The sequence below is a fragment of the Dermochelys coriacea genome, chromosome 2 (genome assembly GCF_009764565.3).
Source record: "Dermochelys coriacea isolate rDerCor1 chromosome 2, rDerCor1.pri.v4, whole genome shotgun sequence".
Lineage (NCBI taxonomy): Eukaryota > Metazoa > Chordata > Testudines > Dermochelyidae > Dermochelys > Dermochelys coriacea.
In genome coordinates, this window is record NC_050069.1 from 100,039,951 (window position 1) to 100,061,051 (window position 21,101).

The window sequence follows — 21,101 nt, forward strand, 5'->3', positions numbered from 1 at the left end:
GTAGCCCTACAATGTCCAGGGAGGTTCTGGTTCTCATATCCAAATCAGGTGGCAACCATTGCTCACTTATGCCTCCTCTACAAAAAGAATGCTCCCAAGGACAATATTCTGCACCCAAGCTAGAAAAAAATAAACCAAGTTACATGATATGTGAGAGGTACTAATTAAAATAAGAGATTTAGATATGTTCGTAACACATTTTTGTGTTGTTTTGAGAAAGTAATTTATGAACAGGGCATCTATAAAGAGCTTTTGTGAATGGCAGAGTGTTAAGTTATTTTTTCTGGTGTTCATACAGTAAAATCTTAATCTGGGTCTAAAACTTCTAAAATCCAAGCGGTACCCATTTCCAACTCATAGAGACAGGCATCCAGAAGCAAAAAAAAAAAAAAAAAAAAAAAAAAAATCATAGAGCTGCCATGTTTCTCAAATCTGCATCACTGAGGAGACCTTGCTTCTGGAACTAAATATTAAATGTTAAATGCCCTGCCTAAGCATCTTTTTGATCCCTTGTCAGAAGTGCCCATAGATTTTCTGTCTTTAGAGGTTGTCATCTGGTTGTCGCTTCAGCAAAGAGTATATCTGGAGGTTCTTAACAGGGAACAACAGTACTGCACCTCTCATGAGGTCAAAGTTGTGTTAAGCTATAACACAGCCTTTATTCCTAAAATAAAAGCTGGTTACAAGAAATTGTTTTCTTTTCCACCTCTCCCTGTGCCCTGGTAAAATGCCTTTTGAAAAAAAAAATAAGAAAAAGAAAAACAACTGCCAAACACAACTGTCAAAGTCTTGATCTCAATAGAGCTCTACAAATCAACATTGAGTGCTGCATGTAATTCAGAAAATCTCCAGCTGTGGCCTATATTACCATCATAAGTTAAAAAACAAAAACAAAACCATACACCTCACCTTGCTGCTGAGGCTTCATTTTTCATGTGGCTAACTTGGAACATTTAATAAGTTTTCAAACTTTTTCCGCACAAACGTTTGTATGCTTTCATTCAGAGCCCTGGAAGCCTTCTGGCCTGAAGGATCATATCCAACCTACAAAAAAAGAGATGTAGAGTGGCCACCGGCTCATGTTTTCCACACTTTCATTATATATAATTCAAATTCCACCATTGCTACGCAGAGGAACACTCTCTCCTTCTCCCCCCACCTTGGTAGTTGTGGTGGAATCTGAAGTTGCTTACCTTAGAACGTGTTGTTATGAATGGTTGTGCTATCGGATAACCTCCGAATAAAACTTTAGTGCCAAAGCTGCTGCACAGAGCTATCTTGAACTGGCTGGCTGGGTCTTCAGGACTATACCGTGATTGGTAGATCTGGTTTCTGGCACCAAGGAGCTGCAAGCAGGAGTTGCAGACCTTCCCCACTTGAAGAAAAATTCTCTTTGCCTTAAAAATTTTCTTTCCCCCTAGATTTATTTTCATGGAGTGCACAAGCAGGAAGGATAGAATATTGGGGACAGTAATAGTGTATCATGCTAACTGAGGTGCCTGGACCCTGCACAGATGGGGAATGGTTAAAAATAATCAATCTAATAACAAAAGGAACTTACTAGATGAGTATCTTTGACATCTAATTGCATGTCGTTTACTTATTTATTTTGTAAATTCTTTGGTGCGGAGATATTTCTGTGTGTTTGTATAGCACCTAGCACAAGAGGATCGTGATCCTACTGTGGCCTTTGGACACTACTTTAATATAAATAATAAAAACAAACAAAAGCATAAAATAAATAATATCAAATTGCAGACGTACATATTGCCAAATTCAACTGCTAACTGAGCTAAAGAAACCATATAGTGAATTATTTTGAACCCTATCCTGGTCCTAATCTCTCCACTCCTAATTTTATTTTAAGCACAGAGCCCTGATAACCACTATTTTCATTTCAAAATTAAATATTTTGCATAAATAATTTGGCAGTTATTCAGCTATACTGGTAGCTAAGATTATATCTTACCACACTGATCACAGTTATTAATTGATCAATCATTTTGCTCTAAAAATGAGTCTGGTTCAGGATATTCTATGTCTCCAAGGATATTAAATGCAATTTTTTGACAATCCTCTGTTAATAAAGACCTCTTTAAGTAATCTCTAGGAATAGAAAATGTAATGTCCAACAGCAGTTATGCAACTCTCCAGCTAAAGCAAAAAAGAAATATTAGTTGACCACTTTTTATTTTAATCTGAACTTCTGGAGAACTTCAGTCTAGAAGAGAAGAAAACCCGAGCATTGCAGTGCCAATACAACAAACCAAGTGCATACTGTAGTAGGTAGATCTGACAGGCACCTGTCTTTTACGTTTTACAGAGCAATACTGGAAGAAAGTCCAAGTTGTTTTACTAATGCCACTGACTTTTCATTCACTAATAGATCCAAGGGTAGTCTGGGAGCATAATTTTTAAAAAAAATCTCATTCTGCGGGTAAGTTAGTGATAGAAAAGTAAAGGATATATGTTATCTGATTCATAAAAATCTACAGAATCATAATTTTACCCTCTGTAACAAGGCAGGGGGGACTCACTACCATTCTCCCCCAGTCCAAAGCTGCAGGTCCTCTGCCTGTGGATGTTGTGATAATACAATATCATAAGAAATGTATCAAGTCCGGTATCATTCTAGAGCCATTTCTCCCACCAACACAATGGTTCCAAACATGACAAACCTAGAAAAATATGTAGATATATATTTGAGAAAATATTTAAAGATCAATTTTTTAAAATTATGCTTTAACGCAGGGATGAATTACTAACCTAAAAAAAAGAGACATTGAACTTGGCAATCCTTGGAAGTTAGCCTTGACTTGCAGAACTGAAAACATTCATTCATAAAAGTCATCATCAGTGTCATCACCGTCTAAGGCACCATGGCTAGACATGTTGTCTTTCTGATCCTTGACCGCCAACCATGTTGGAGTGTACCTTTCTCCTGAAATGGTGTGGTATGGTATGTCCTTGGGTGTTCAGATCATTTAAAGGATAAATCTATATCTTAAGTTGAAGCTGTACTCAATGATTTTTTGCCTCTGGAGTGCATCCTACTATTGTACAATAACCAAATGTGGGCAAGGTTAGTGAATGTAAAACTTTACTACAGTTGATGTAACCACAGGTGCCAGTTTCCAACTTTCCCCAGGGATGTTCAGCCAAAGGCTCCACCCCCACTCCACGCCTTCTCCCAAGCCCCCACCCCCACTTCTCCTCTTCCTGGCCCTGTCCCACTCCATCTCTTGCCCCAAAGCCCCACCCCTGCCCTGTCCCGCCCACTCCCTCACAGTGCCTCCTGCATGCCATGGAACAGCTGATCCGAGGTGGCTGGGTGGGAGGCAGGGAGTTGATCGGCAGGGCCACCAGCAGGTGTCAGGTTCTGGAGTAGGGAGGGGAGCTTGGCTGCCGGTGGTGCTAAGTACCTGCTAATTTTTTTTGTGTGGGTGCTCCCGCTCTTGAGCTGGATATGGTGAGATAGATTCAAGTACCCAAGGTGACTGTGACGCCATGCTTAGGCTGTTATAATGCCCGAGGAGTTTACATGGATGAGTGGTTGGTGAAATCTAAGTATAGAACTCACAACATATTTGGGGTTTGTGCCCTGATTCTTAAGTCTGCCCTGAGGGTGATGCTCTTGGGTCACCGCCAGCAACTTTACAGACTGGTCCCCATTAATATGCTCCTGATAGCAGATCATAACAGCATCATAAGCAGATGGCAAATGTACCCTTCATTTCTTCAAGAAAGTTTGTTATTGTCAGGACAAAATATAAACCTACAAGGTCTGGGGGAATGTACAACCCTTCATTCAGTTCCATGTGGTGAAGAACCTCATTTGCAACTGCAGTCCCCAGGTGGAGTACTTTGTTATAGTCCTTGGATGAGTCAATGCTGTGCATAAGCTGCATTGTTACTATACCAGAGGATTTCTGTATGATTTTTAATTTTATATAGTTTAAAGATCCCAAAGTAATGTTAATTAGAAGGCCTTTCGTTTTTCCTTTCTCTGTGAGGTTAGCAAGGCCAGAATGCTCAGAACATCCTGGAACAGAGAGTCTATTCTCAGAAGAGATAAGACTTTTCAAAAACAACTGTTCCTCGGAACAGGACACAGAGACTCCCATCCTTCTCGCGTTCTTTATCTTGCTTATTATGTATGTTATATAGTAAGGGGGTTAAGCAATTTTGTTACACCCTAAGAGTTACACCCTAAAGTCAGAAGAGATATATATTGAAATAAAGCTCGTGAATGCATGTGAATGGATATTGTGTGTAAATAGAAGATGAATGGTTAGGAGTGCCAGCCTAAGAGTTACCACTTCAGTATCGATTGGCCGAAGAATGCGCTAAGTGGAGATAACTGGATGACCCCCGGAGGGCAGACTGGAATCCACCCAACAGCCTCAAGGATGGGAGAACCAAAGAACAAGATAACATCTGGCAGCACGGAGCCGTCAGGGATGTGCCATCGGCTGATTTATTCAGCAACACCATGATAAAGCTACCTCCATAGACTGGCATAGGAATAAAACGCCTATAAAAACAGACCCTAATGATTAAGGACTTTGAGTCTGGTTCTGCAACCACCCTCCAGGAGCATCAGATGTGCATCTGACAAAGATTCGGCTCCACCCTCATGCCCAGGTTACCTGGCCAGTAACTTGCCATGAGCAACCTCTAGGCTGGTAACATAACAACTTTGCAGAACTTGTGTGTGTATGTGTGTGGGAGTGAATGGGATGTAGTAAATACGACTGTTTACTTGCTTTGACTCTTTTGGTATTTTGTGTGAGTGCATGGGATAGAATGTGTATGATTACTTGTTTACTGTGCCTCTTTTTGTATTCACAATAAACGCAGCATTTTGTCTTATCCCCTTTTAAAAGATCCTGTTGGGTTTTATTTTATTGATATAACAGCATGAGGAATTTGCTACAGGGTTTGAAACTAATTGTTAAACCAACAGCTACTTGTGGTGGCAAATTACACATATGGCACACAGTGTTACATGTGTGTTGGAAACTCGCCTCTCAGGCACTTGTATGTGAGCCTTTGCAATACGGTGGCAGCTTTGCTCCACTTGCTCAGTGTTGTACTTGCTGGTGCTGAAGTCACTGTGACCACTATTGCACCACTACTACAGTACTAGTACAGGTCACGCTGAATTTTATTTTTGGAATCCCTGAAACTCTCACGTACCGAAGCACAAAATGCCTTTCTGTAAAAATTTAGCAGCTACAAACAGAGTCTTCATATTAGTGTTGACATCAGTGCTTTCTTTCACTTTTGATAGTACCAAATCTTTTACAGCTTTTTAGGGTATGTTCTGTGATTAATTTCTGCAGATAAGATGGATATGGACAGAATTTTTAGCAAACAGTTCATCTTAAATATGTGCTTTAAGAGCCTTTCTGCTAAGCATTTTTCCTCTTCAATTCCATTCAAAGCACATATTTCTCTATATTTAGCCTCTGTATTGCCCATTGCTACCATTTTCCCATCCATTAGTACTTTTGAGAGGCAATTTATGAACTCCAGCTGAATTGCACAATTTGCAGTAGTAAAATCAGTATTTGTTTCTGTTGCTTTTACATTTTGACGCAACATATTTCATACATTTTTTGTGTAGCACTCTATGTGACACTCAATGTCAATATGCATGGGCATCTTTTGGGTCAGTGCACCCACTTATCTTTACTTTCTGTGCAATGTTCTTGCTAAGAGTGACTGCTTCATACAGTATCTTGTGTTGAAACTGTGCTTAGTGGATGCCTTCTTACTTACCTCTGAAGAAGCATGTCTTCTTCTTGAAACACATGCCATGAGATCTAGTGTAAGGAGAGTCTCACTCACAGCTGGCACTTAGCCCAATATCTTCAACTTTTTCATGATGAGTGATGTACTTCCTCCTTACCAACCTTGCCAAATTCAGTTCATGGGTGCCCTTAAACCATGTAAGGTGCTACTGAGTTTTGTGTTTAACTAGGTCCTCTAGGGTGGTATTCTCCAAAGATCCTTCTACTAGTTGGTACTCAGACTCTCCACTGATGCCTAAAACTGATCAAGACCTGATCAGCCTGGGAGTCCCAGGCCCTTTAAATCACCCCTGGATCTACCAGCTGCCAAGATGGCTGGGAGCCCTGGGGCTTGGGGGCAATTTAAAGGGCCCAGGGCTCCAGCCACTGCTACTGCAGCAGAGCCCAGGGCCCTTTAAATCGCTGACAGAGCCCTGGGGGCTCCCGGCTGTCGCCGCTACCTTGGGGCTCTGGCGGAGATTTAAAGGGCCTGGGGCTCCACTGCAGTAGCAGCAGCCAGAACCCCAGTCCCTTTAAATCACTGCCAGAGCCCCACTGCTGCTACTCCAGGGCTCCTCCCATGGGGCTTGGGCAGCGATTTAAAGGGTCTGGGGCTCCAGCCTCTGCAGGGAGCCCTGGGCCCTTTAAATCACCACCGGAGCCCCTGGCCGCCACCGCTACCCTGGGGTCCAGCAGCAGGGCTACAGTGGGGATTTAAAGGGCTCCGCAGCGGCTGGAGCCCTATGCCCTTTAAATCGTCACCTGAGCTGCCTCTGCTACCCGGGCTCTGGCAGTGGGGCTCTAGTGGCAATTTAAAGGGCCTGGGGCTCCAGCCGCTGCCGGGAGCCATAGGCCCTTTTAATCGCTGGCCTGGGGAAGCCGCTCCGGTACAACGTACCGTACCATACCGGCTTACTTTCACCTCTGCCCCAAGGGCTCTGTCAGTTACAACAGCCACGCTCTGGCTGCCTAGGGGCGGCAATGCTGTCCAGAATCTCTGCCATCCTGTGTTCTGTGGACCTGCAATGCCTTTTCTGCTCCCAGCACACTGGCTATGCCAGGGCTTTCAAGGGGATCTTAAGACAACAGCCTGCAGCTGCTTTACTTAGTTCTTGCACCAGGATAATTCTCTGCCAAATGGATCCAGAGCTTTCTAGGGCCCCATTACTCTGCTCAGGTCCTTTTACCTGCTGCAAAGGGGCAGGAAGAGGAGTGAGAATTTCACTCGTGGAGGGAAGCTGGCAGCAATCTCACCTAATAACCTTGCTTCAGCAGAGCTTGGCTCAACATGTCACCTCTGCTTACTTGGCTGGTTTGTATCAGTTGAGAAGTATGGCTGGATTGTATTTATAACAAACTCCAGTGTCTCCTGCAACATCAATAGAAGATTAAGCAGCCATCACTAGCAAAAACATTCATTTTGTGTTACTCTGCACCTTGTGTAGTCATTTACGCATAAAAACATAGTGCTAGATTCACAGAAAGAAGTACCTAAATCCCAGGATCAGGCCCCATGGGGATTCACAAAGCCCCCATTCAGTTGCCACTGAACCCTGTAGATACCTAAATTTACTGGATACCTTAACGTTTGCAGGAAAAGTTCCATAGGCACCTTTGTTTCTTCTTCTGTGCATGTGCACTGGAGCCCCATGTCATGATCTGGGGGAAGATAGGCGTTCCGCCACCTAACTTGTGTGTGGGATCTAATCCTAGCAGTATGTTCAGAGCTCAGAAACTACATGGACCCCCATAGGGATCTGCATGGGCCCCCATAGGGATCTTAAACAAAATCACTGGGGCATGGGGGAGGGATGGAATGTGGAAGCTTTGTTACTTTTAGCCCAGTGATTAGGATACTCCTGTGGGACCTCCACATGAGGGGGAGAAGGGTTTTGAAGAGGGATCTGGTGCCTCATGCTCAAGTGAGCATGCTAGTCCCTGGGCTGCAGGATATTGTGACATGAGGCTCCCTCAGTCTCTCCTGTTCAAGCTGTTCATCTGTGGATTTATAATTTAAGAATTCTTTGGTGCAGGAAGACTGGATCTTGGATCTTCTACATACATGCTATAACCATCAAGCTACAAAGTCATTCTCAGGCATGCACAACTCTCTCTCTGGTCCAGTGTTGAAGCTGTTTCACTTTGGATAAGTAATGAACGAATCTCTGGGGCAGAGAGACAGCAAGATGAGCATAACACTGTAGCCTGGGAGTTAGTGCGCTGGGCAGTGAGCATTAGATATGGCAATCGCTGACTGTCACCACATCTAAGTGCCTTTGGGAATCTAGCCTAGCAAGGCTCACTTTCATATTCTCATCAGCTTCCCAGAGATTGTCAGGCTCTCCTTTCTCCACCCCATGCCTATAATAGAAATCATGGCTATCATTATTGATATGGGACAACAAAGCATGTCATGGCAATAAGAGGCCTAATATATAATAGCAATTATAATCTGGGATGTCGTTTCTGGTTCTTTTATCGACTGTGCTTTCTATTATGTAATATTTGTCCCTGTGTTCAAAATTACATGTTCTAATACAATGAACAACATAACATGTCATGTCTCATGATTACTCTTCTCTCTCCATAATTTGAAGGAAACCACACAAACTGCAACAATATTTTTCATTGTGCTAGATTGTGACCAGGGTTTAACACAATCTGGCAGGGGAGATGAGGGAAGTGAAGCCTCACCCTAAAGGCTACTGCAGCCGTATTACACCTGCTCAGATCCTGGCTCCGGGTTCAGGGGGAGGCATGGGCTACGCAACAGATAACCCCTGCTTTCATTTAAGCTCCCTTTATTCTGCCAGAGCAGTAATGAAAATGATGCCCAGTATATCCATTATCTTATCTATTGTAATTGTACATAATATTTACCACATGCTTACATAAGAGACAGATGTATCATTTAAATACAGTGGGCTAACTCTCCTATTATTTATACCAGGCTAAATCAGAAATATCAGTGAATTCAATGGATTGTCACTGATGTAAGTGAGAGAGGATTCAGGACCAGTATATCTAATAGATTATCAAGTTGAATTTCTCACTGTCTTACATATATTTAAAATTCAGGACAACCCTAGCTTTAATGTCATCACATTTGTGGTGGGGGTTAATAATGACTTTCAATTCTAGGTATTAAACTTGGCTGTTCTTTAAAATATATATATAATGTGTGATTTGAAGGTTCAGGATCTACTTTACACAATTCAGCACTAAGGCTAGGGCAGATATACTATATAACATACACACTCGTGACCACACTTCTGATGTAATTTATTCCAGTGTAAAGCAACAGTAACTCACATGAGTTAATCCAGTCACACACCAGTACAAATGAAATCGGGCTGCTGGCTGCTATAGCTGTAATATCTATTCTTGGGGATATCCAGTCAGTTAACGAGGCTGCCCAAGTGGAGCTGAAAGAAGTACTGGGCCCCCTTGCTACAAGATGCAGATTCTGTGGGGGAGGCGCGCTCTTGGTTATTTAAACCTCCTCTGAGCATTCTACACTTCTGCTTCCCTGGTGAATGCAACAGACAGAACATCAGATGAAAGTGATTTCTCTGACAGAGACAGCTTGTATCTAAAAATATTTTGCTTCTTGAGTATGATTAAATGACAGACTGAACAAAGGGATGACTTGAAAATTGTTTATCAATATTTCTCTAACAGAGACAGCTTGTATTTATAAATATTTAGTATCTTGGTGAAATATGAGCATGACTAGAAAACAACTTGAGTGTATACACAATATTAGACAAATTAATTACCAGAGAATTATAATCAATTATTTGACTGAAATACTCTGGGTTTTCAATAAAGATGTTAGCTAAATGAGTTTTGAGATGTGATTTATTGAATTTATTAAATGGCAAACATATAGTTTACGTTTTTAGTAAGACCAAAAAATAGTCTTTTGGATACTGTGATTCCCTAAACTCTTGAAATGCTTCATTTATTCTCAAATGTAAATGTATACATATCAGCCATGACTTCTTAGGTGAATGAAATACTAAAAATGTTTACCAAACCTACTGGATCATTCTGTAAATAAACTGTAAAATGTTCAACAGGGTTGTCTTGTTTCTTCCCTTTAGATCTTTCTATTTGAGCTCTCATGACAACTTCAGTGATGGGATGTATGGATATTATGGACTAACTCTTTGTCTTGCTGAAGACAATGACAAAACTCCCATTCCCTGGAACAGGAAAGACCCACTGTTTAGTTCAAACTGGAAAATAAAAATGCTTTTGCTTACTGATAATTGGCCTAGAGGAGGTAAGGCCTGTTCCTCAGCATTCTTGGTGGCTATACCTGTAGCTATGAATGGTTATGTAAGCCAATCTTCATTACTCCAATTTCTTGATAATGAGATAAGAAAAATGACACTTTCTCTGTAATAGAATTCTTTGAGAAAAGCATAACATGAAAGGATGGACAAGGTAACTCCATCATGAAAGGGTGATTTACATCTAATTTCTAGAGGATTAGGTTAACATTTGTGATGGAGTTGACAATGAAGTGTTATGTTTTCAAGTAAATGATCCCAAGAGCCCAGCAGCATTTTAACAGGACAAATCATTTGGATCCATTGAGTGAGTACTGAAACATTGGGCTACCTCTTTCCATTGTGTCACCTGCGTTGGCTCCATCATGGACCAGTGGTTTTAAAGGAACCAATTAAACATTTCACACAATGCAGAGCTCCCACTGAAATAATATAAACGTTACACAAATAAACTTTTGCATCTAACCCGAAGATGTCAACAAAAGCGTATATGCAAATTGCAGGTGTCTGATGTAAAGCTGCATCTGTAGTGATAGGGTTGGAGTTCTTTTTGACAAAAGTTAATCAGAGTGAATGAATGCTTTGCAATTTCCATGGCCATCTAATATTTTCACAGATTATTAGGGAATTCTCAAGTAAAGGAATCTTTTTAAACAAATAATATTGCCTTAAATGGTTTTAATTCATCATTACCTTTTTTCGGACTTCGAACATCAAGGACCTGATACTAAATATGAGAGCAGGAGTTCTCAAACTGGGTGTCGGGACCCTTCAGGGGATTGTGAGATTATTACATGATGGGATTGTGAGCTGTCAGCTTCCAACCCATGCCCCGCTTTCGCTCCAGCATTTATAATGGTGTTAAATATATTTTTTAAGTATTTTTAATTTATAAGAAGGGTCACATTCAGAGGCTTACTGTATGAAAGGGGTCACCGGTACAAAAAATTGAGAACCATTGCACTAGAGCAAATCAAAACTCACTTTTCTCTGCTGTGGGAAGTTCTAATATTTTGTAGTTACCTTTCATGTCAAATTGAAAGAAAAAGTTGAAATTTCAAAGTTGCCTGTGAAACAAAAAATTTGTTTCAGAAATATTGAAATGTCTCATTTCAATATGATTGAATTATTTCATTTTGCTAAGGTCAAAGGGCTTCATTTTGACTATTATATGATATAAAAGTAAAAGTTGAAATATTATAAAATTATATATATAATATATATATATAATTAAGTTGAAATGAAGCCCTTTGACCTTATTATAAAAGAAAGTTCTTCAATAATTTGTCACTGAAAATTTTAACTCACTCGATATGTTCCAAGAAATGTCAATTTTTTCAAATAAGCATTTTCCAACTGAAAATAGTTTCATCAGAAAATTTTCAACCAGCTCTATTAAATACCGTTCACCAGTTTAAATCAGTATAACTCCACTGATGGCAAAGGAAATCCTCCAGTGAAACAGAGTGGAGATCAAGTTTTTAGTGGCAGGATAAGACTCATTCTCATCTGTGATCTAAATGGAACCATATATTAGCCAGTTAGACAAGAGCCTTACCTGCAGAATCAAAGACAGTGGAGACATAATTGTGTTACATTTCTACATCCTACTCCCCAGACAACTTTTACTGGAGTCTTACACAGAAGAATCCTCTACAAAGAGGATGTATTGTATTATTGTATTATTGTATTGTATTATTTATAGTCAAAGCTTTGGACTAACTGTCACAATGGCAGATACATCTATCACTGTAAGCACAGATAGTCAGGCAGGACCATGACTCTGCTGCCAGAAAATCCTATTTTTCACTACATTTGATACTCAGAAATGGAGTCAAACTCTATTCCCAGTTGCACTGGTGTAAATTTGTCATATCCAGATTTGCATTGGTACAAGAATGGAATCTAGCCTTTCATCTGTCAGTCTCTTAGATGCAATCTAATTTATTTGGCTTGAACAGTGATCAGTTAGAAAGTGGCATAGAATAGCTTAATTTGATTCTGTACAATATACAAATCACTAGACCCTATCCACCAACTGAAGTAGGAGTAGCATGGAAAGGTTGAACAACGCTAAGACAGATTTCGCCTCTTACCACATTCTGTTTCCTCTCACAGGAGTGCCCACTTAGTCCCCCCATCAATTTGTACTAAAGCTGAAATAGATTGCACAAAAAGAGTAGAGACTATGGGGAAGGGGGAGTGGGGGTTGAAGGCACTAGTTGCTGTCCAAAAGACAGGACGGAACTTAGCTAGTGTAGAAAACAAGCTCAGGGAGCCAAGATAATAGAATCTGAAATAATAATAAACCTGATGGACAAAATTAATCTGTAGTGCAATTTTTTTGAAGTTAGAGTTCTACCAGGAAACTGTTTGGCCCAATGTCCTCCCCCTTCCCCCACACACCAGTGATCTGTCACCTGGATACAAAATCAATATCTCTTCACTTATGTCCTAGATGAATCGGGTAGAAAGGAACTGCATAAGAGATGAATCAATTTATCCATAAGTCATGCATAAATGCAGATTGTGCATCATGAGACAAATCCTAAAAATATCTATGACTGATGTTGACAGAAAGCAGCTGTGTTTATTCCAAGGAATATTGGTTGTAACAGCATTGTTATCTTCTTTTAGGATTTTCTCTTGTGTGCTCACTGCTGTTCTTTCAACACATAACCAGACCAATATTTACTATGGCAATGTGAACTTCCCGACTAATATAGGGACCTGGGGAGAGTGTCTTCAGTTTCAACAGTTAGAATTTGGTGTCAATGAAGGAGAGGGCATATTTGTATATGGGCCAAAATGCACCTCCATTGCTGACTCATGTATTAGGTTCAGTAACCCACCTGTAATGTACCAACATTCTAACAGCACTACTTTCAGCAATTAAACACAGGGCCTGATTTTGATCTCACTTATGCTGTTTTAAGGAATTGACTTTAGTGTAAGTATGATCAGGAGTAGGCCTACAGAATGCAGCAGATTCCAGCAAACAGGTACAATGACATGCTTCCATTTTAAAAATTAAGATTAGTGGGTATTTAATGGGCAGTCTTATGTTATGTTAGATCCAGAAGTAAAAACTGAAGTTGTGAGATCCCCAGTAAGTGTACCCTGAGGTAGCTTCACTGGCTCCAAGGGAGCCATGTCGTTTTGCATCAACTGAAGATCAAATAATAACTGTGAACAAGAAATTAATGATTTGAGGTTTGTTGCCAGTAAATTGTGCTATGGGAAAAATTACCTAATGTTGCAGATCATATTAGGAGCAATATTTCTATAGAATTTGGTGCTTTTTTCTGGACTTCCTGTAAACTGTTAGCCAAACAAAAATCTGTACTTTCTCAGGACATCAGTTTTAAATCCATCCTGTATGGTATATTCATCCCATGGCATACCTTTACATAATAAACTATGTTTGATCAGTAGTTACTGTGTTGAAGCCAGGAGTGATAAAAGTTTTACATCCTTATGAGAGAGAATAAGTGTCACTTCAAATAATAAAAGGATTACTGCAGAGTCAATAATAGAATCTTCTTTCTGCTGAATAAAAAAAGTTCTCATTCTTTAAACGAACGAAAATAACACTGTTCTCTCATACAAACACTGCAAAAAATATTTTTTTAGACTTAAGAAAAACTGAAATCAAGGTCAGATTTTGGTCTGTTCAGACCTGAATATAAGAAGCCAGTGACATAATGTTTTTCTACAAGTATTGTAGAGGTCATGGAAATTTTGTTCTTCCCTTTACTCTATATCACAATTCTATTCTATAATTCCAGAAGCTACCCTGCCCTTCAAACAGCTCATTAGATGGCACTTGGCTTGCTGCCAGTATTAACGAGCCAAGGGAGCTGTCACTAAATGTCACTCTGGGTAAGGCTACACAGAGATTAAAGAAAAGGAGTACTTGTGGCATCTTAGAAACTAACAATTTTATTTGAGCATAAGCTTTTGTGAGCTACAGCTCACTTCATCGGACCAGCAGAATGACCATGGTGGGCCTGGGTCAGCTAACTTAGGCTGCAGGGCTAACTATTTCTGTGTAGATGTTTGAGCTGAAGCCTGAGCTCCTGGACCTTCCACCCTCTGGGGTCCTAGAGCTTGGGCTCCAGCCTGAGAGTCTACATGAGAAGAGGAAAAACTACAGCCTGCAGGTCACATCCAAGGGGATGGGGAATGGGGGGTTGGATAGGTGTGGGAGTCCCAGGGGCCTGTCACGTTGGATAGGGTCAGGGCTATCAGGGAACAGGGGAAGTTGGATGGGTCGGGGGTTCTGAGGGGGCAGTTGGGGGTGGGAAGTGAGAGGCGGTGGGGGGCCCCTACCCTTCCCTACCCGGCCCTCCATACAGTTGCGCAACACCGATGTGGCCCTCGGGCCAAAATTCCCCCCCCCCCCCTCCAGGTCTACACAGCAATTTTTCAGCCCTGGAATCCAAGCCCCATGAGCCTAAGTCAGTTGACCCAGGCCAGCTGTGAGTTTTTTATCACTGTGTAGCCAAACCCTTTGTGGCCAGAAAAAGAATCCCATCTATAGTATCTTTCACTGGAGCATCTCAGTGGTTTGAAAACGTTAATTAAACCTCACAACATTCTTGAGAGATAGGGAGTATTCTACACATGTTATCAACTGTGACATACAGATGTTAAAGGCCCTGATCCTGGAACACTTGTACACATTCCTAACTTCGGACACGCGACTGGTACAACTGAATTAAATGAATTAATTGGAACTACTCATGTGCATAAGCATTGGCTGGTCTAAGCGACTTGCTCAAGGTAACACAGCAAATCTCTGACCACCAGGTCCACATGGATTTCTTCTGTTTATTATAAACAAAACAAAACAAAACCCAACTAGTTGTAAACAAGCTGTGGAAACCACTTTGTTCCATGGCATTGCTCTCCAGTACTGTACCTATGGCTGTGAATGACTAACAGATCTAGTTCCAGCCTAGGAACTAAAAGATTAATTCATGTAACAAGACCTAGCTAAACAAACTACAGTATAGAAACTGTAAAATATTAACATGTTGCAATGTTTTGTGAATAACTCTGCTAGCTACAGCAAATATGTAAAATCTTGTCTAGAGCAGTATGTGTGTGAGAGACACACAGGTGAGAGTGAATTCATTTCCACATGATTCTGATATGACTGGCACTATTTCATTCCTCTAATCAAAGTTATGGAAGTCCACAAGGCTGAATCTCATAATCCCCACAGCTAGGCAATACAGGCCCCTCTCCCTCCCCTCTTTGGAAATGAGTATGTCCTCGGTCATTGATAAATTAAAGTGTAATTAAATCTTGCTTAAAATGTTAATTTTCTTCAAGGAAAAGGGCATGAACAAGAGGATCACACCTCATTACTATCAATGCAGAAAGCTCATAAACAGAACATTAAACACAATTTAATATGTTTGAAAAGTCTCAGTTCTGGAGTACTGAAAGAAAGAAACCACCAAGGTATATACAAAAGATGGAGTACTTCCATTAACTCTATTTGTTTCAATAAATGGAGATTATAGAGTGACCTTTACTTCAGCTACCTCGATTTCCCCATTTTTAATCATTATGCAAGATTTGGTAGAAATTGTTGCTGACACTTTGCTCCTTGGGGGGCAATTAGGAGAGAAGTGAATTCACTAGAAAGTCAGCAAATCTTTTCACTTTACTACCTAAAATGACAGGAAAGAGCCCAACTTTGTTGGACTGTCATAATACTCATCTATCGCTAAATCAGACAGAATCCAGATAATCCCAGTGTGCGATGCAATCACATAAACCTGTCTGCATTAAACACCCAAAGGAAGAAAAGTTAATAGTATAAAATAAATTCAGCTACATTACAAAATACAGCAACAGGTTTCCAATATGCATTCTGAAGCATTATATTGAAAAACCTCTCTACCCTGCACTAAAATACAATACTGTATATTAATTTGAGCTACTACTAATTCTGATAGCTTGTTTAAGGAAGGGACCCAAATATCCTGAGCAGTTGCATTAATACATTTACACTGAGGTTTTCCAGAAAGGCTCCAATCCAATTTTACTGGATTCTGTATGGAGTCAGTTGCAGGGGCTGAAAATTGTGGGCACAGTTCTGCCGACACACTGCTACATGTGCAAGCACAAAACCCTGATGCACACATCTAATATTGTTCAAACAAAGTGAGCCTATATTAATTAGGCAGTAATAAAATGATACTATCCTACAGTCCCTAATATGTACCTAATGCCTTAATATAGGTTTTATGTATGGTAAACTTCACAAAAGAAAAAAATATATATTCTCTCATTGACTTAATAACCCTGCATGAGGTGGAAGTTTGGCCTGCCATGTTGTCATACCAGAAACACAGACTTTTATTGGGAGGGAACTGTAATATGCCCACCCTTGTGCTCACTTGATACCCAGGTATGCTAATGTAGTAGAAGCGCCCTCTGTTTCATCTTCTGTAAGGAGTACCCCCAAATGTTTTGCCAGGCCACCTGATTCATTGTAGTGCGAATGGAGCTGCCTTGTGGGTATGAAAGTTGATGTATTACTCGATATTCCTTTGGAATGCTGCTGGGAACCAAACTCAGGAGGGAACCCTTAAGTTCCCTAAAGGCAATTGATAAAACTTTTTTTACCTTATATGGGTGCTTTTCCCCGAAAAGGGGATCCAAAATCCCAAAGTTAACCCCTCCCAAATATGCCATATGCGCTTCATTAGGGTAGGTTAATGCTATAGGAAACCATGAACACCTTAAGCCTAACTGGCAATGGTGCCCATGCCCATTGGATCACCCACAGCTTGCCCCCCTACTCTGCCTGTGTTCCACACCTCAAGACCTGCTTCAGCTGAGCCAAACCTGTGGTTGGCACTCCACCCACCCCCAGTCCTGTTTTCCCCTTGTGATCATGACCTACCGCTCCGGCAAGAATGGGCCAAATGGGTCCCAAAGCAAACCTCACAAACATGCTTGAATCTACAGGGGCTGCAAAAGCAAACGTTATTAAATGCCCAGCAAATATTATGTGACCCGTACCCTTGCAATGGAAGGAACAGGCCACTATCTGTGTGAACTCCTGTTCTCCACAGAGACATACACGCTAACCACAGCATGTGATGTGATATGTTCCATTGGCTCCCGGTTTGTGTTGCTGCCCTTAATCGAAACTGCTCATCATAATTAAACCAAGACATGCCCCCAAACGTATTGTATGCCCGCCTGACTATATCCACATACTGAAAGAAGGCTGAGCCGCCTCTCCGGGTAAACCTGTACTGAAACACCTGCATCAATAAGGAAGGCAGTCTCCCCATTTTCCTATGTTCTAGGCACCCGTGGCCACTTGGGCAACTCCTTATTCTGTGTGCTCTGCCCGTGGTTACTTTCTGTCAACACCTCTCTGTGCCAGAGGGGTAATATGGCCATATACTCCACTCTCGGCATTTTATCCTTAGTTGTACTGAGCAGATGAACTCCCATCGGGTCACCCACCGCAGCATAACGGGACTGATTGATGGGGCCTCCTCAGTGCCCTGTTCCCCCACAGCACCCCCAGGAAGCTCAAGTCTATTCACGAAGGTTCTCTCTCTCTTAATGACTGGTGAGTTGATATGTGCCCAGGGGTTTCAAACACACTGCTGCCCCCCCCACCCGTGGTGGGGTCTGCCCCACGTGCCTGTCTCCCAACTCCCAAACTCGTGCCCATGCTGGGCCTCTCCTGGAACCCAGGCCAGACCCATCACACACAGATGCCTGAATTTGTCAGAGCAACCTCAGATTAGCTTGCAGCAGCTCTGCAACACCATTAGTGTCCCCAGCAGGGGCGCTCCCTCCAGATGGGTCTGATATGGATTCCGGATCTCCCATTTCTGGTCCTAGTCTATTTGTTACCTCACAAGTCTCACTCCTGTTCCCCTCAAGTACTCTCTGAGATGGCCAATTTGAGCCCGGATTCTGCACCTCCCTGAAGCCCGTGCAACCACCACAAACTGTCACATTGCAAGGCAGGATATCACCTCTGCCACCTATCCCCCCTCTGTTGCAAAGCACACTCACCCCTAGAATCAGCCTCCTCCCCATCTCCTGGGTTCAGCGTAGAAGAACATTGTGCTTCTGGGGAGCAGTACACTTTGTAAGTCCAGCAGTGCTGTTGAAACAACCTCAGAAACCTTGCTGCAAATGTCTGCTGACTAACCCACCAGAAAACACAGCCTGCTCACCTGCATGTGTGGTTACTTCCCCTGCTGCGCTGGGTGATCTAACACACCATTATGGGCTTCCCCTACCCCTTTCCTGGTAACAATCCCTTGCCCCGGGTGTGGAGAACCCACCCCTGGGCCACCATTTACCCTTTCACCCCCACTAGAACTGCCCTGTGCAATGTCTGTTTACCATCCCACCCCCCGCCAGTGAAGGTATATTTCTCCCAGTGCTAATCTGGCCATAGCAGGAATGAAGCGAAACCAGATTCTCTCTAGGCATCTGGTAAAAGCAGGGTTGGGACGAGAGGGAGCTAAACTACCTCCTCTCCCCCAATGCCTGCGATCTGATCTGACACTGAGCAATCACACTAGCTGACTCACCCTCCCTGAAAGCAGCTCCTACCTGGAATGAGCCAGTCCCTCTCTGGGGAAATGGGGAGCTTCCCCCCCTTCTCCCTGCTTTCACCCTCCTGTGACCATGTGGAGCCATGCTGCCCAGCATGCCTGGATCCTCTGCTGCATGGGGAAAGGGGTTTCCAATGCCAGAGCTTGCACCTTTCAAGCCTTTCCCCCTTACATTCCAAGGGGATGAGTCAGTGCTGCAAAGCTGACCAACACCCACCTTTTTGGCAGAAGTTTCTGACCTTGTTCCTCCTCCACCCCTGCCCAGCCATAAAACACTACTCTTTTCCTCCTGCAAGCCTAGACAACGATCCCCTTGCTTTTAGTGCAGGGTGGTCATTGGGTTCAAATCTAGGGCCCAGTTCACTGGTGTGTTCTTTCTGCTTTTATGTAGCTCTGGCGGTCCAAAGCAACCATCAACCGAGCTAACCAGAAAATTGTGTCCAAGTGCACAGGTGAAACCTGGCCCAGATTCTACAAAAAGCAGAATTAAGGTTTTCCTGTACTGTGGTTGTGAGCCACTCCATACATATACCAACCACCAGTCTATTCCTAGTAATACATATGGAAAACTTGGCAACTATTGGTACATCAGGGGAAGTACACATAAAAGCAAAGGGCCACATTGGTGTCTCATGACTTCTATCATAGAGCAATCTTTATGCAGAAGCTGTGTTCTGTGAAACTCAATGGTCTCCCTCCATTGGTTTCCGGGCTTACAGATCTAAGCATACATTAAACCACAATTAGACAACAAATGTTCTAATTTTAGCTCCAGTAATAGTAATAATGGAAATCTACATCACATATTTCTGTGAATGGGATTATAGCTTTCTAAGCAAATGATTTATGAAGAAATTGCCTATACTTTTTCTGTAAAATGTACATGAGAATCTACACTAATAGGGCTCAGATGTGTTCCACAAAAGAGAAAGGATTCAGAATAGAGAAACCAAAACAGCAAGATTAAAGAACTAAGTATAGCTTTTGTACATGATGTCTGGGGAGTCTGATCAGTCTATAAACATTTGAAAGCTGGAGACCACCAAGGTAGAAGAGTATCAGTGGGTAGCCATGTTAGTCTGTATCCACAAAAACAACAAGACTAATGGATTTATTTGAGCATAAGCTTTCATGGGTAAAAAAAACCCCTCACTTCTTCAGATGAATGGAGTGAAAGCTTTCGTGAGTAACTTTCATTCTATGCATCTGAAGAAGTGAGGTTTTACCCAAGAAAGCTTATGCTCAAATAAGAAAGCTCAAATAAATCTGTTAGTCTTTAAGGTGCCACCAGACTCCAAGGTAGAAGAGGGATTGTTCAGGGTGGACTAAGGGAGTATCACAAGAATGGGTTTAAATGATGAAAATTCATGCTGAATATGAAGACACATTCTCTTACTGTGAGCTCTATAAGGTTGTAGAATAGTCCCCCAGGGAAACAATTAGAGCCACAGGACTTTAGCGATTTGGAAACTAACCTGGCAAAAAATATTTGTACTGTCAGAAACAACTTTACATTGGCAAAGTAATAGACTAAATAACCAAATGAGTCTTTTTTCCCCTCTAATTTCTATGAACACTTTTACAGTAGGCAAGATTGCAAACCTAATGGAGGTCTGCCTATTGCTTCTAGACCTGATAAACCCAGAGCTTTCCATGGTGCTGAAAAGCTAATTTATGGACAATTTAAATACTAAAGATTTAAAAGGCTCTAGGATTAAGTTAGCAGAACATGCCCTGATGTCTTTTTTAAAATCACTTACTTGTAGTATTATTTGTTCATATAATTAAAACTAAATTAAACATGCTCCCTCATGTTGTTTTAACAGGTGCATTATTTAAAATTAGTATTATGGAGCTTTGAGGATTTTTTTAAATGATAAAGAGTAATCAGGGAAGTTAAATCTGAAATAACGGTAATAAGAAGTTAAGAAACTGCAAATACACACCTAATACCATTAGATCTGTTTTATGAGCCTGAGATTTTGTTTGTCTGCCTACTAGATTTGTCTTTGCAAAAATGTGCATTTACTTATGTTGTTCTAAACACAAGCTAATACCACAAGATAGGATTTTTCAAATACTTCATGAGTGCTGGAATGAAACAAAAATATGTACTTATATTTGTATTCAACATTAATATAAAATACTACCACACTCTAGTAATGAACATTTATAGCTGTTGTAAATGCAAGATATGTTCTCATAACCCAATACTTATACATATCAACATACTTATACATTCCCACCCTGGGAAGGTGTAACAGTAACAACCAACTGTTTGATAAGAGGTGTGGCTCAATATTATAATATAGAATTAAAGATTCTGATTCAGCTTTCAGTTGAAATCAGTGGAAGTACACAATTGTAAAACTGGTATAAAAGAGTAATTAAGA

General features: G+C 41.4%; 1 long non-coding RNA gene across 1 annotated transcript; it reads right to left on the bottom strand.

Moving 5' to 3' along the window:
* Positions 1–5,908: 5,908 nt before the first annotated feature.
* On the bottom strand, positions 5,909–10,151 carry LOC122458515. Its single transcript, XR_006278556.1, has 3 exons — positions 10,064–10,151; positions 7,050–7,164; positions 5,909–6,057 (listed from the first exon to the last, which is right to left on the bottom strand). It is a non-coding gene; the product is annotated as an uncharacterized LOC122458515 (long non-coding RNA).
* Positions 10,152–21,101: the final 10,950 nt, after the last annotated feature.